Below are 12,083 nucleotides of genomic sequence, written 5' to 3'. Positions count from 1 at the left end.
GCCGAATCACCATCCCCCTTTCTTTCTTTTTATCCATCGTATTGAACTCCATTATTACACAACACCTATGGGGAACTTTTTCGTGTTTGTAAACAAGTGTGACGTATTGAAGCTGCGTATGCATTGTTGAAGCAGTATGTGTGGCTGCAAGATATTCACTTTTTTTTAGTTATCCAAGTCACCAAAAAAAGCATTGCCCATGAGGCCCATGAAAAATGTACAGTACATGAACCCTGTCTTATGTTGGGGCGACTGATCGCTTTAAAACCACACCAAAAACGCCAATGTGTATTCCTCCGGTCACCTTGATCCTCCGTTTAGCTAGCTAAGGTGATAAACGCATACTAGCACATAGAAGTCACGAGCGTAACCTTGAGCGCCGCATTAGCCGCGCTGGACATGACAGGAAAACAATACTATTAAGAGAGTGCAATGGCGGATGGAGGCTGCGTAAACTAGCAAAACTGCTCAGAGATAATTCTAAAGTCCTTTAGCGAAGGTCGAACTGATCAGGCCTCATTAAAAAGCTGACTTGCAATCAATGGCGTTGACCGATAAAGATCGCTCACCTTTGGCGTCTAAAATTGTCTCTTCTGCAAGCTAGCTCTTGCTAGCAGGTCTGCTAGAAAGAATGCGTAGCATAAGCCAACACTGATGTAGTGTTTCTATATTTATGTAGCATTATTACGGCTTCAGCTGAAATTAAAAGCTTTCTCTCTTTATTTAATTTTTATTTTTCCCCTGTCTTTCTCTCTTTCATTTTTATTTTCTTTCCGTCTTTTTCTCATTCTGATTTTATTTTTGTAGTCTTTTCTTTCTCCCTCTCTCTTGTTCTTTCTCTCTTTAATCTACTAATCCAGCCACTGTGAATTTGTGTGCCCAACTCAATTTGACACCCCCTGCAACTAACTATGTGCTTTTACTAAAGCTTTCCCGGTGCATCTTGCATGAAACAAAACGGACAATTAATCAGGAGAGATTACTCTCCCTCTGCTCCTCTGTGTTGATTGTTTTTAAAGAAAGAAAGACAATATACTGTACACACTTGAAGGAGATTTTGTATGCGTGTGCTTGCAGGGCTTGATCCGGACAAAGACCCGTGTCTGAAGATCAAATGTGGCCGCCACAAAGTGTGTGTGGCCGAGGACTACAAAACAGCCTCCTGTGTCACCCAGAAGAGTATTAGGTAAGCAACACACACACAAACACTTCCGTGATGTCCTAATAACAGGGTTTGTACGGGTGCTTGAAATCCTTGAATATGCTTCAATTTCAGTGTTGTGTTTTCAAGGTCAGAAAATGCTTTTGGGGTGAAGTGCTTGAAAACGCTTGAAATTGTTGCCATCGGCGTGTTTCTTGGCAGTCTGACTCCACGTAATAGAAAAAAAATTACGCCGACACGCCTGCTCTGGTGGCTTGTGATGAAGAGGCACCGCCCCCTTCTGCTCACACAAAGCGTTTTTTTTTGCTCGGCTCCTCAAATGTTTTTTGTTTTAATTCTACATTATCAATAATAATAACACAACATTATGCACTGAGACTATTTAGTAATTGGTAATTTAATATGTTTTGCAGAGAATCCCTGCAAAACATATGAAATAAAAATTCATTACAAGACCTATAGAGCCCTTTCGAATATTTGTCAACAAGTGTGACGACGTGTTGAAGATGCCGTTCTGCTTTAACAACTAAAGCAGAACGGCAGAATTCATGTCGGTTGACACACAAAGATCAAAGACAGGATCAGCTCAAAATAGCACAAAGTATGTGCTGGCAGCAAGATAGCGACTTTATCATTAGTCATTAATGTCAACACAAGAAACCTTCTTTTGATGGGCGCCAGAATTTTTCCTTTGAAGGTACAAGAAAAATTGACCTTCAAAGTTCTTGAAAAGGGCTTGAATTTGACCACGAAAAATGTGTATAAACCCTATAATAAAGTCAGAAATACATAGGTTTGTTATACTCACTACATCTTTCAAAAACTAACTACGTCAGTAACTGAATTACATGAGAGTGAAAGTAACTACTTACCAGGGAAAGTAACTGTTTGAAAATAAATTCTGTCAAAGAATTTGAAAATGTCTGTGCATATACAAAACACCGCGGTGACGTTTTTGACCAGAGATTACTATAGAGATGGAAATTCTGACTATTTTTAGAGAACAGCCTTTTTGGCTCGGTTCACTAAAAAGAGCAGGCTCTTTCAGGTCCCAAACAGGGGTTTAAGTTGTTTTTGTTGCGTTAATCCCTACATTGTGAATTATCATATAACATTATGCACAGCATGACTTAAAAAGGGCGGAAAATAAAAGAGAAAGACAAACATGGGAAAAAAAACTAAACTAAAGGAAATGTACAATAGCAAAAGGAAAAAGAGAGACAAAAGAATATATATTTTTTACATTTTTATATGAAAATATTAACACTGAAAACACTAACACTGAAAACACAGATAATATGATTAAAATATCTATAAAAAATACAAAAAAAGACAAAATTCAAAACAACTTTAACCTTTTTATGCTCATCAAAATTAAATGGGCAGTGTGTAATATACACTTAGGTTGCAGCCATGTTTGTCTGCTGTTCGTCCGCCACGCTGTGCACTTGGGTGCTGCCGTGCTGTGGCACTGGTCCTCGCTTACACCAGAAAACACAGTGCCATCTAGTGGTCAAATAATACAAACTGGGCTTTAAAGTCAACAACGCAGAACCCCCCCAAAATCCACATTGATCAATCACAAGAGAAGAAGTTTCGGAGAGAACCAGCTGTTGATTGGTGGGGAGCTTGATCCCTTCGTTCACTTCACAGAGTCGTTTCGTTCGCGAACGACACAAGTTGGGGTGCTGTCAAATATAGGGCTCTCATTAGCCCTCATTGGCCTATTCTTTTGGCGCATTGGTAAACTATAATCGTAATCGTTATTTAACTATATGGTAGTTGCTATTTTAAATGGTGACACAATCTGACAAGACATGACATAATCAATTCGGAGGAGAGCGAAAAATAACTTTATTCAAAGTAACGCACCGTCAGTGGCGTTACCGGCCAAAAAAATAATTAGTTAGATTAAAAAAAAAAAAAGCGTTATTCCCAACACTAGTAATCTAAATCACTGGTGGTCTATCGGTTAGGATTAGCACTCTTACCGCCGTGACCCGTCTTTGATTCCCATTGCTTTTAATGATTTGCTATTCTGGTCGGTGATGTATTTCGAATAATCAATCGTGGCACAAATACAGTGATGTACTACCATAAAACCTCATGTATAATGCAGACCCAAACTGATGAAAAAAAAAAAAAAAAAAAAAAACTTAAGCGTTATACATGAATAAATACAGCACTTAAATCAAAATCCAATTCCCTTTAAAAGAACAAACAAAGTCATTAGACCAGACATTAACTTTAAATGAATGGATACAAATTAGACCTCCACTATATAGGGGTGTAACGCATCGCTATTGACTGTCAATGACGTTACCAGCGGAAAAAATAATTAGTTAGATTACCCTGTTACTAAAAAAAATAGCGTTATTCCCAACACTAGTAATCTAAATCACTGGTGGTCTATCGGTTAGGATTAGCACTCTTACCGCAGTGACCCGTGTCAGCTTTTCAGAGTGGAGGCAGAAAATATAACAAAAATGTCTCAGGTGAATTAAATGATACCCATAACTGAGGCTTTTTAAACAAGTAAATTGGAATTTGCCTGAATCATTCATCTCTGTACTACGAGTATTTTGCCGCATCAAAATATCCTGGGCGAGGGAAACTGTAATACTGTTGTAATGTGCTCATGTGAACTTCAGTTGCTTACTGTTTATCAGTGTTGGGCATGTTACTTCAAAAAAGTAATTAGGTATAGTTACTCAATACTTAAGTAGGTTAATTACTCTATGTAAATGGTCTGCATTTATATAGCGCTTTTCAAGTCAATGAAGACCTACCAAAGCACTGTGTTTCACACTTTTCCCTTTTACACACTAACTAACCAATAGCATCGTCAGCCATGCAAGGAAACTCATCGGGGGCATTAGGGATTCAGCGTCTTGCCCAAGGACACTGAATCCCTAAAACAAAGAGGAGACGGGAATCGAACCTGCGACCTCATGATCCCAAGACGAGTCAATGCCGCCCTCCATCGTAAAAGTAACTAGTTACCAGGGAAATTAACTATTTCTGTTTCTTAAAAAAAGGTTGTTGTATGTAAAATAATTTGAAATGTTCTGAGCAGTATTTGAGTCAGTTGACTAGAGAAGAACAGGCAGAGAGATGTGTTATAGAACCTTGGCAATTTATTGCACCTCACCAGCAACAGATTTATCATACATTTGAAGTGCAACAAAAATAACTCATGATTGCCGATTGAGCGCAGCTGCGGCAGCTTAATAGGCGCCAAAAGCCCGGACAGCTGATTAGTGGACACTCTTTTTAAACCCCCTGCTTCCTCTTGGAATGCGAACTGTTGCCTTCAGCCTTTTCATCCGACTCCGTTCCTGCTCTGCCTTCTTCTGCCTGATCTTTGCTGCCAACCTGTTTCCGGACCTGACTACGCCCCGTTCTGCCTGCCTGTTACCTGACCTGTTTCGCCCCATTACCTGCCTGCCTCCTGCTACCGACCTAGCTTACGAACTCAACACCGCCTTTGATCTCCAGTCCCGGCCAACGACTTGCTATTCCCGCCTGACACGGAAGTGCCACTTCCGCATCGCTCGCTCCTTATATGCGCCAGCCATCGGATCGTGGAAGCAAATCTTACTCTCCTTCTTTATCAATAAAACCTGAGAAAACGAGCGCTATCTGGTCCTGTGTCTGTGACAATAACAGTAACAGTCAACAATATCCTAAAATTATTACTATTGTCAGCATGTACATAATTTAGCACAACAACGTTGGTAAAAACGCACAAAAACTTGTCGTTGTTTTTAGCTGTCATCATGTTGTGTGTTTGTGTGCCAGAATCGGAGAAAAAATGTCATTGATCGTAAAAGGAAGTTTTATAGGACCCCAGCGGACACTCCTGATCAAAGAAAAATAAGAGAGCCGTGGTAAATGCGTTAAAGTGAAAAGATGCGACTGAGGCACTCATTGAAAATAATCAGGTTTGCAGTGCACACTTCATATCAGGAAAGAGAAATTAATAATTTATGATCGTTGCTATTGAGTTCATATTAGTTCAGATTCAGATTCAGATTCAGATTCAGATCTACTTTATTGTCATTCTAGTACACGTGTATACAGAACGAAATGTCGATACATCTGACCCGCACAGTTTCCTCGAATGTACAGATATAAGTAAAAGTTGTATTGTATTATGGCTACGTATAGTATTTTACCATACCATAGTGCCGATAGTGCAAGAGGAGTAGCTAACCAGATGTGCAAAATGGGCATTCAGGTTAACAAGTCAGGTAAACAGTAACATTAACACTGTAACAGTAACGCTGTAAGTACAATAGTGCAGAGAGCAAATGTGCAAGGAGTGGCAAGCTATAAAGAACTGCCAGTAGTGCAAAAAGTCAGATTAGCAGCCGTTAAGATTTAGGTTAACTATATGTTAGATTGACCATTTAACAGTCTAATGGCCAGGGGGACTAGACTACTGCGGAACCTGGTGGTCCTGCACCGCACACTGCAGTACCTCTTCCCAGAGGCTAGCAGAGTGAACAGTCCATGATGGGGGTGAGAGGGGTCCCCGATAATGTTTTTAGCATGGGATAGGCAGCGCTTCTGGCCAATGTCCTGAATGGAGGGAAGTGTAGTCCCGATTATTTTCTCTGCTGTCCTCGTTACCCTCCTCACACTACCCCAGTCGGTAGCGCTGCAGCCTCCACACCACACAGAGATACAGCTGGTCAGGATACTCTCTATGGTGCCCCTGTAGAATGTGATGAGGGTGGGGGCAGGTGGGCTCTCCTCATCCTCCGCAGGAAGTACAGGCGCTGCTGTGCCCTCTTAACCAGTGATGCAGTGTTCACGGACCAGGTGAGTTTGTTTGTAATGTGCACCCCTAGGAACTTGATACTGCTGACAACCTCCACAGCCTTGTTGTTGATGCAAAGTGGGGCATGGTTGGGCTGGTTTTTCCTAAAGTCGACAATGATCTCTTTAGTTTTGTCAACATTCAGGACCAGACTGTTGTCCCTGCACCAGTATCAGCAAAATATTGAATTATTTTCTTAGCTTTAGCTAACAGTTAAAGTCCAGCCTAAATGCCAACGTTAGCTTTGTAAACACTACAGGTTGAAAATAAAATCAAGCGCATTGCCAACAATTGTTGGGGACACAATCCAAGTAATTTATTAGATACATTTAATTATTCAAGTATTTAATGTTTTTATTTAGGAGAAGCATCTCTTGATTAGGCTACATGCTGTTACAACTGTCCAAGGTCATAAAATAACAAGATACTTATATAAAGATACTTTATATACCAATATAAAAAGTAATATGGTCTCAGTAACAATAATCATGAACTCAAAATCAGAATTTCTCACACCTGATATGAAATGTAAGCCGCAAACTCGAGCATTTTTGATCAATAAGTGCATTCACCACTTCTCTTTCTTTTCTTTAAACAGGAGTATTCTCTAGGATCCTGTAGAACTATATTTTATTATCACTAACATTATTTTCCTCTGATTAAGGCACACAAAGCGACAACATGGCATTTTAACACCGAAGAAACAAAAGCTGCGTTTCTTCAGTGGGTTGACCAGAGCGTAGTTTTATTTTCCTCCATCTTACATAGTGACATCACGCGTGAAAGGGTCTATTTGCATTCCCCAAAAATACTGATGGGGGACAAGCAGGGGACCCAAATGCGTAACGTTTCACACAATGCTTTATTGATTAATCGGGGAAGTCAGGGCGAGAGGAAAAAACAACAGCGATCCGGTGCTCGCTGGGCAGGAGGAGCAGGAAGTTCTCGCGAACAGTGCATGGTCGGGGATCGGAAGCAAGTTAGGCAGCCGGGACAGGAGAACGGAGCATGGTCGGAGATCAGAAGCAAGTTGGGCAGCTTGGATGGGAGAACGGAGCATGGACGGAGATCGGAAGCAAGTTAGGCAGCCGGAACGGGAGAACGTAGCGTGGTTGGAGATCTAAAGCAAGTCAGGTAACTGGAGTTGATCGGGAAGCCAGGGACAGACGAGCAGGATACAGGAACAGAATGGGAGCTAGAGTCAAAAATGCTTGCATTGCATGTGCGGAGGTTCGCTGACGGACTTACCAGGAGTGGACGAGAATGACATGCTTAAATAGGAGGAGGGCTAATTAGGGAACGAGTGGCAGCTGGGGCTGAACGGGTGAGCGCACGTGAGGGCAATTGGCAAATCATAACAAAAACATGACTTGTGTAATGGGAAGAAACCACAAATTTGCCTAGATCAGGGGGCTGTAACCTTTTTCAAGCTGAGAGCTACTCTTAGTCATTTACAAGAAAATGGTGCGGTTTGAACACTTTGAGTATCCGTGGTATTATCTCTTGTGCTTTTCAGCACTCCTTTTTTGTTGCACTACATCAGGGTTCTACAACCTTTTTTAAGCTGAGAGCTACTCTTTGTTACTAGTTGGCGTATTAGGCACCCAGGGTGATTTGCATTTCTAAATTGACAACTTATTATTACTATCTTATTACTATGTTATGTCAGGGAGTAGGGTAAAATAGAATTAGTCCACCAAAAAATAATTTTACTAGAAAATGTATACTTAATCAAACACTGGTAACTATTTTGAGAATCTGTTCACGGGCACCTCAGCTGTCCTAAGGGGGCACCCTGGTGCCTGCTTGCACCACGTTGGGGCTAGCTAAATTGTACCTATTGTGAAGGAGGGGTGTGTTGTCGCTGCCTAACACTAACTATTACATTACTTTATTTGAAATGTGTAAATTTGAAAAACATTGGTTCAGAAACAATTATAATCCCAACTGGGTTATTGTCAGGCAGGAGAATACTTCCTCTTTCAAGCCATTAGAATATCTTTCACAAACTTCTGAAAACAAGGGAAGCTATACCAGTTTACAAATTATCGTCTCCCCCCAGCTTTAAAGATCCCAGTTTGTACCAGAGTCCCGGGTCAAAGTGCTTCACCCTACCCCCGTATGTGGAACCGACGGTCACACTTACTCCAACAAGGTATACAAATAATGTTTTGCATTGACCTAGAGGCTTTCTTCAATTTGAACACAGAACATCTTAAGTAAAAAAAAAATAATAATAATAATTACATGTATAAAAGCCTTGGAGTTACATTTTACGCCAGAGGTGGCATTGGCGAGCAAAGAGCGTCAATATTACATTAACAATATTCTTGGTGTAATGTTTTTGGTATGCTTTAGTATTGAAATGGCTTAATTGATCTTACAACAGACAATAAAGTGGAGCTAATTATTTTGATGTTTCAAAAGCAGAGTGATGATGACATTATTATTCATAAATCTATATTTGCTGTTCATATCACATTAGGAAATATACTGTGGCTTGCAAAACTATTTGGCCCCCTTGAACTTTGTGACCTTTTGCCACATTTCAGACTTCAGACATCAAGATATAAAACTGTAATTTCTTGTGAAGCATCAACAATAAGTGTGACACAATCATGAAGTGGAACACACTTTATTGGATATTTAAAACTTTTTTTAACAAATAAAAAACGAAAAAGTGGGTGTGCAAAAGTATTCAGCCCGTTTACATTCAGTGCAGCGAACTCTGTCCAGAAGTTCAGTGAGGATCTGTGAATGATTCATTGTTGATTTAAATGACTAACAATGATAAATGGAATCCACCTGTGTGTAATCAAATCTCTATATGAATGCACCTGCACTATGATAGTCTCAGAGGTCTGTTTAAAGTGCAGAGATTATCATGAAGAACAAGGAACACACCAGGCAGGTCCAAGATACTGTTGTGGAGAAGTTTAAAGCTGGATTTGCAAACAAAAATATTTCCCAAGCTTTAAACATCCCAAGGAGCTCTGTGCAGCAATAATATTGAAATGGACCACTGCAAATCTATCAAGATCGGGCCATCCCCCTAAACTTTTAGCTTATACAAGGAGAAACCTGATCAGAAATGCAGCCAGGAGACCCATGATCACTCTGGATGAACTGCACAAGTCTACAGCTGAGGTGGGAGAATCTGTCCAAAGGACAACAATCAGTCGTATACTGCACAAATCTAGCCTTTACGGATGAGTGGCCAGAAGGAAGCCATTTCTTAAAGATATCCATAAAAAGTGTCGTTTAAAGTTTCCCACAAGCCACCTGGGAGACACACCAAACATGTGGAAGAAGGTGCTCTGGTCAGATGAGACCTAAAGCAAACTTTTTGGCAACAATGCAAGACGTTATGTATGGGGTAAAAGCGCACACCTCATCACCCTCAACACACCATCCCCACAGTCAAACATGGTGGTGGCAGCATCATGGTTTGGGCCTGCTTTTCTTCAGCAGGGACAGGGAAGATGGTTAAAATTGATGGGAAGATGGATGGAGCCAAATAGAGGACCATTCTGGAAGAAAATCTGATGGAGTCCGCAAATCATCTGAGACTGGGACTGAGATTTGTCTTCCAACGAGACATTGATCCAAAACATAAAGCGAAAGCTACAATGGAATGGTTCACCCAAAAACATATCAAGGTTTTAGAATGGCCAAGTCAAAGTCCAGACCTCAATTCAATTGAGAATCTGTGGACAGAACTGAAAACTGCTGCTCACAAACGCTTTCCATCCAACCTCACGGAGCTCGAGCTGTTTTGCAAGGAGGAATGGGCAAAATATCAGTTTCTCGTTGTGCAAAACTGATAGAGACATACCACTAGCGACTTGCAGCCAAACTGGAGAGGAAAATGAGAGAATAACGTACAAAAAAAAGTAAAACATTCGAAAAAATACCATCTTCACCGTTCCACAGTTAAATGACATTTTATTGTGTACATAACATGGTACTGCCACACTTTTTTCACAATGACTAAAGGCATTTCACAAAAATATACATCTTTCAAAAAACGCACTGATCAAAATGAGACAACAACAAATACTTTGGCATGGGAAAAAAATCTGAAAGTTACAACAATCAGCAAACAGTAAGTGTACAGGCTTTTCTGTGAATGACTTCAGCACATCTGCAGGCACAGGATAGCACTAGTCTCTCACATTGCTCTGGGGTGTTTTTGGTCCTTTCTTCTTCCAGCCTTCAACAGTTCGGTGATTGTAGTGGGTTTCTTGGCCATATAATTCTCACAAAGTATTTTCCAGAGGTTTTCTATTGGATTGAGATCAATGTTTTCACCTTCGAGGAAATTCTCTACCCGTTTTGCTTTGTGACATAGAGCATTGTCGTGCATTAATACTGCAGGCAATGAACGCAAAAAAGGAACAATATTCTCATACGCATTTGTATTCACTCAGCCGTGTACTGTAAGAAAGGCCCAACTCCTGCTGCTGAAAACATGCTCTAAAATATGACAGTTACTCTTCCACCTTTCACCGACTTTGGGTTTAGTCTTTCTCCAATGTATTGCCGGACATAATTCTTACCATCAGACCAGAAAAAATTTCATCACTCTGGACCAGCTTTTCTGTGTCCACATAATATGCTCCTCAGCAAAGCTTAGTCCGCCTTTTTTTGTTTTGTTTTTTTGCTGATGAGAGGTTTGGTCACTACAGTGTGGGCCTTCAGTCCAAATGCTCTTAAACACTGATACAGATCCATGTTCAGAATTGAACTGGTGAGCAATTCCAGCTGCTGTGTAGAAATGAATACCTGTTGACATCCTCTGCAGTGACCTGTCCTCTCTTGCATTTTTCTTCCGAGTACAACCAGCCTTCCTGGATGAACCCATGTTCTTAGTTTTATAGATATTCAGTATTCTTTAAATCACAGATTTAGAACGATAAACCTATCTTAATACGGTTATCTCTTTCGTTTTCATCTGGACAACCTGCTCCCGGAGGCTTTCAGTCACCATCTTGCAAAGTCTGTAAAACTGGCACTTAAAATTAGAATTTTCTAGAATTTACTTTGTCATTCTTTGTAACCATGCTTAGAGAACAAAATGTCAGTACAGTTAAACTGTAGCAAACTGATGCAGCCGCAGCCAACAGGGCCCCGCCATTTAAGACCCAACTGCTGTGTTGGGAGTCATTAGGTGACCAAACCCGCCAATTCCAACCCTTAATGCTAAGCGCCAAGCAGGGAGAAATGAGTACCAATGTTGTAAGTCTTAGGTATGACTTGGCCGAGGCTTGAACCAGCGACCTTCCAGTCTCGGAGCGGGCGCCCTACCATCTAGGCTACCGAGCTGGTAGCCTTACATAGATAAGCAGGAAAATGAACCATGTACTATATTAGCACCATTAAGTGGAAGGCATATAAAAGTGTTCACTCATTTTAATCAGTGCATTTTTGGCTTATCCATTTTGTGAAAAGGTGTTTTAGTACCATGGTATAAATATACCACAAGTCCTTAGACTATTGAGCAGTAAATGGCATTTTTCAGAATTCTTTAATTCTTTATATGTTGTTCTTTAATTCTGATCTACAGGGTTTATATCCATCCATCCATCCATTATCTGCACCACTTATCCTCATTGGGGTCGCGGTGCTGCTGGAGCCCATCCTAGCTGTCTCCGGGTCCTGGGCAGGGGACACCCTGAACTGGTTGCCAGCCAGTCACAGGGCACACAGACAGACAACTCACTTGCTCATTCAGACCTAGGGACAATTTGGACCGGCCAATTAACCAGACATGCATGTTTTTGGAATGTGGGAGGAAACCGGAGTGCCCGGAGAAAACCCACGCAAGCACGGGGAGAACATGCAAACTCCACACAAGAAGGTTCGAACTCATGACCTCAACTATGTCGCAGACGCGCTAACCACTGCGCTGCCGTGCTTCCCCAGTGCATATATATATATATATATATATATATATATATATATATATATATATATATATGCATCAGTGTTCATTTTACCTCTGAAAAGTGATAGGTCTGGAATTGAGGACTCGCATGCTCAAAAATCTATGGGTCCCCAAAATTTAGTGTTATCGAGGTTGAAATTGTAAATCGG

At 40.8% G+C, this 12,083-nt stretch overlaps 1 pseudogene; it reads left to right on the top strand.

Moving 5' to 3' along the window:
• LOC148361994 (testican-3-like) overlaps positions 1–12,083 on the top strand; it is a 68,244-nt pseudogene that overhangs the window by 42,556 nt on the left and 13,605 nt on the right.

Source organism: Urocampus carinirostris, chromosome 8 (genome assembly GCF_059441175.1).
Source record: "Urocampus carinirostris isolate Australia breed hairy pipefish chromosome 8, RoL_Ucar_1.0, whole genome shotgun sequence".
NCBI lineage: Eukaryota > Metazoa > Chordata > Actinopteri > Syngnathiformes > Syngnathidae > Urocampus > Urocampus carinirostris.
The sequence above is the reverse complement of the archived record's forward strand: the minus strand, read 5'-3'. Positions and strand labels throughout refer to the sequence as shown.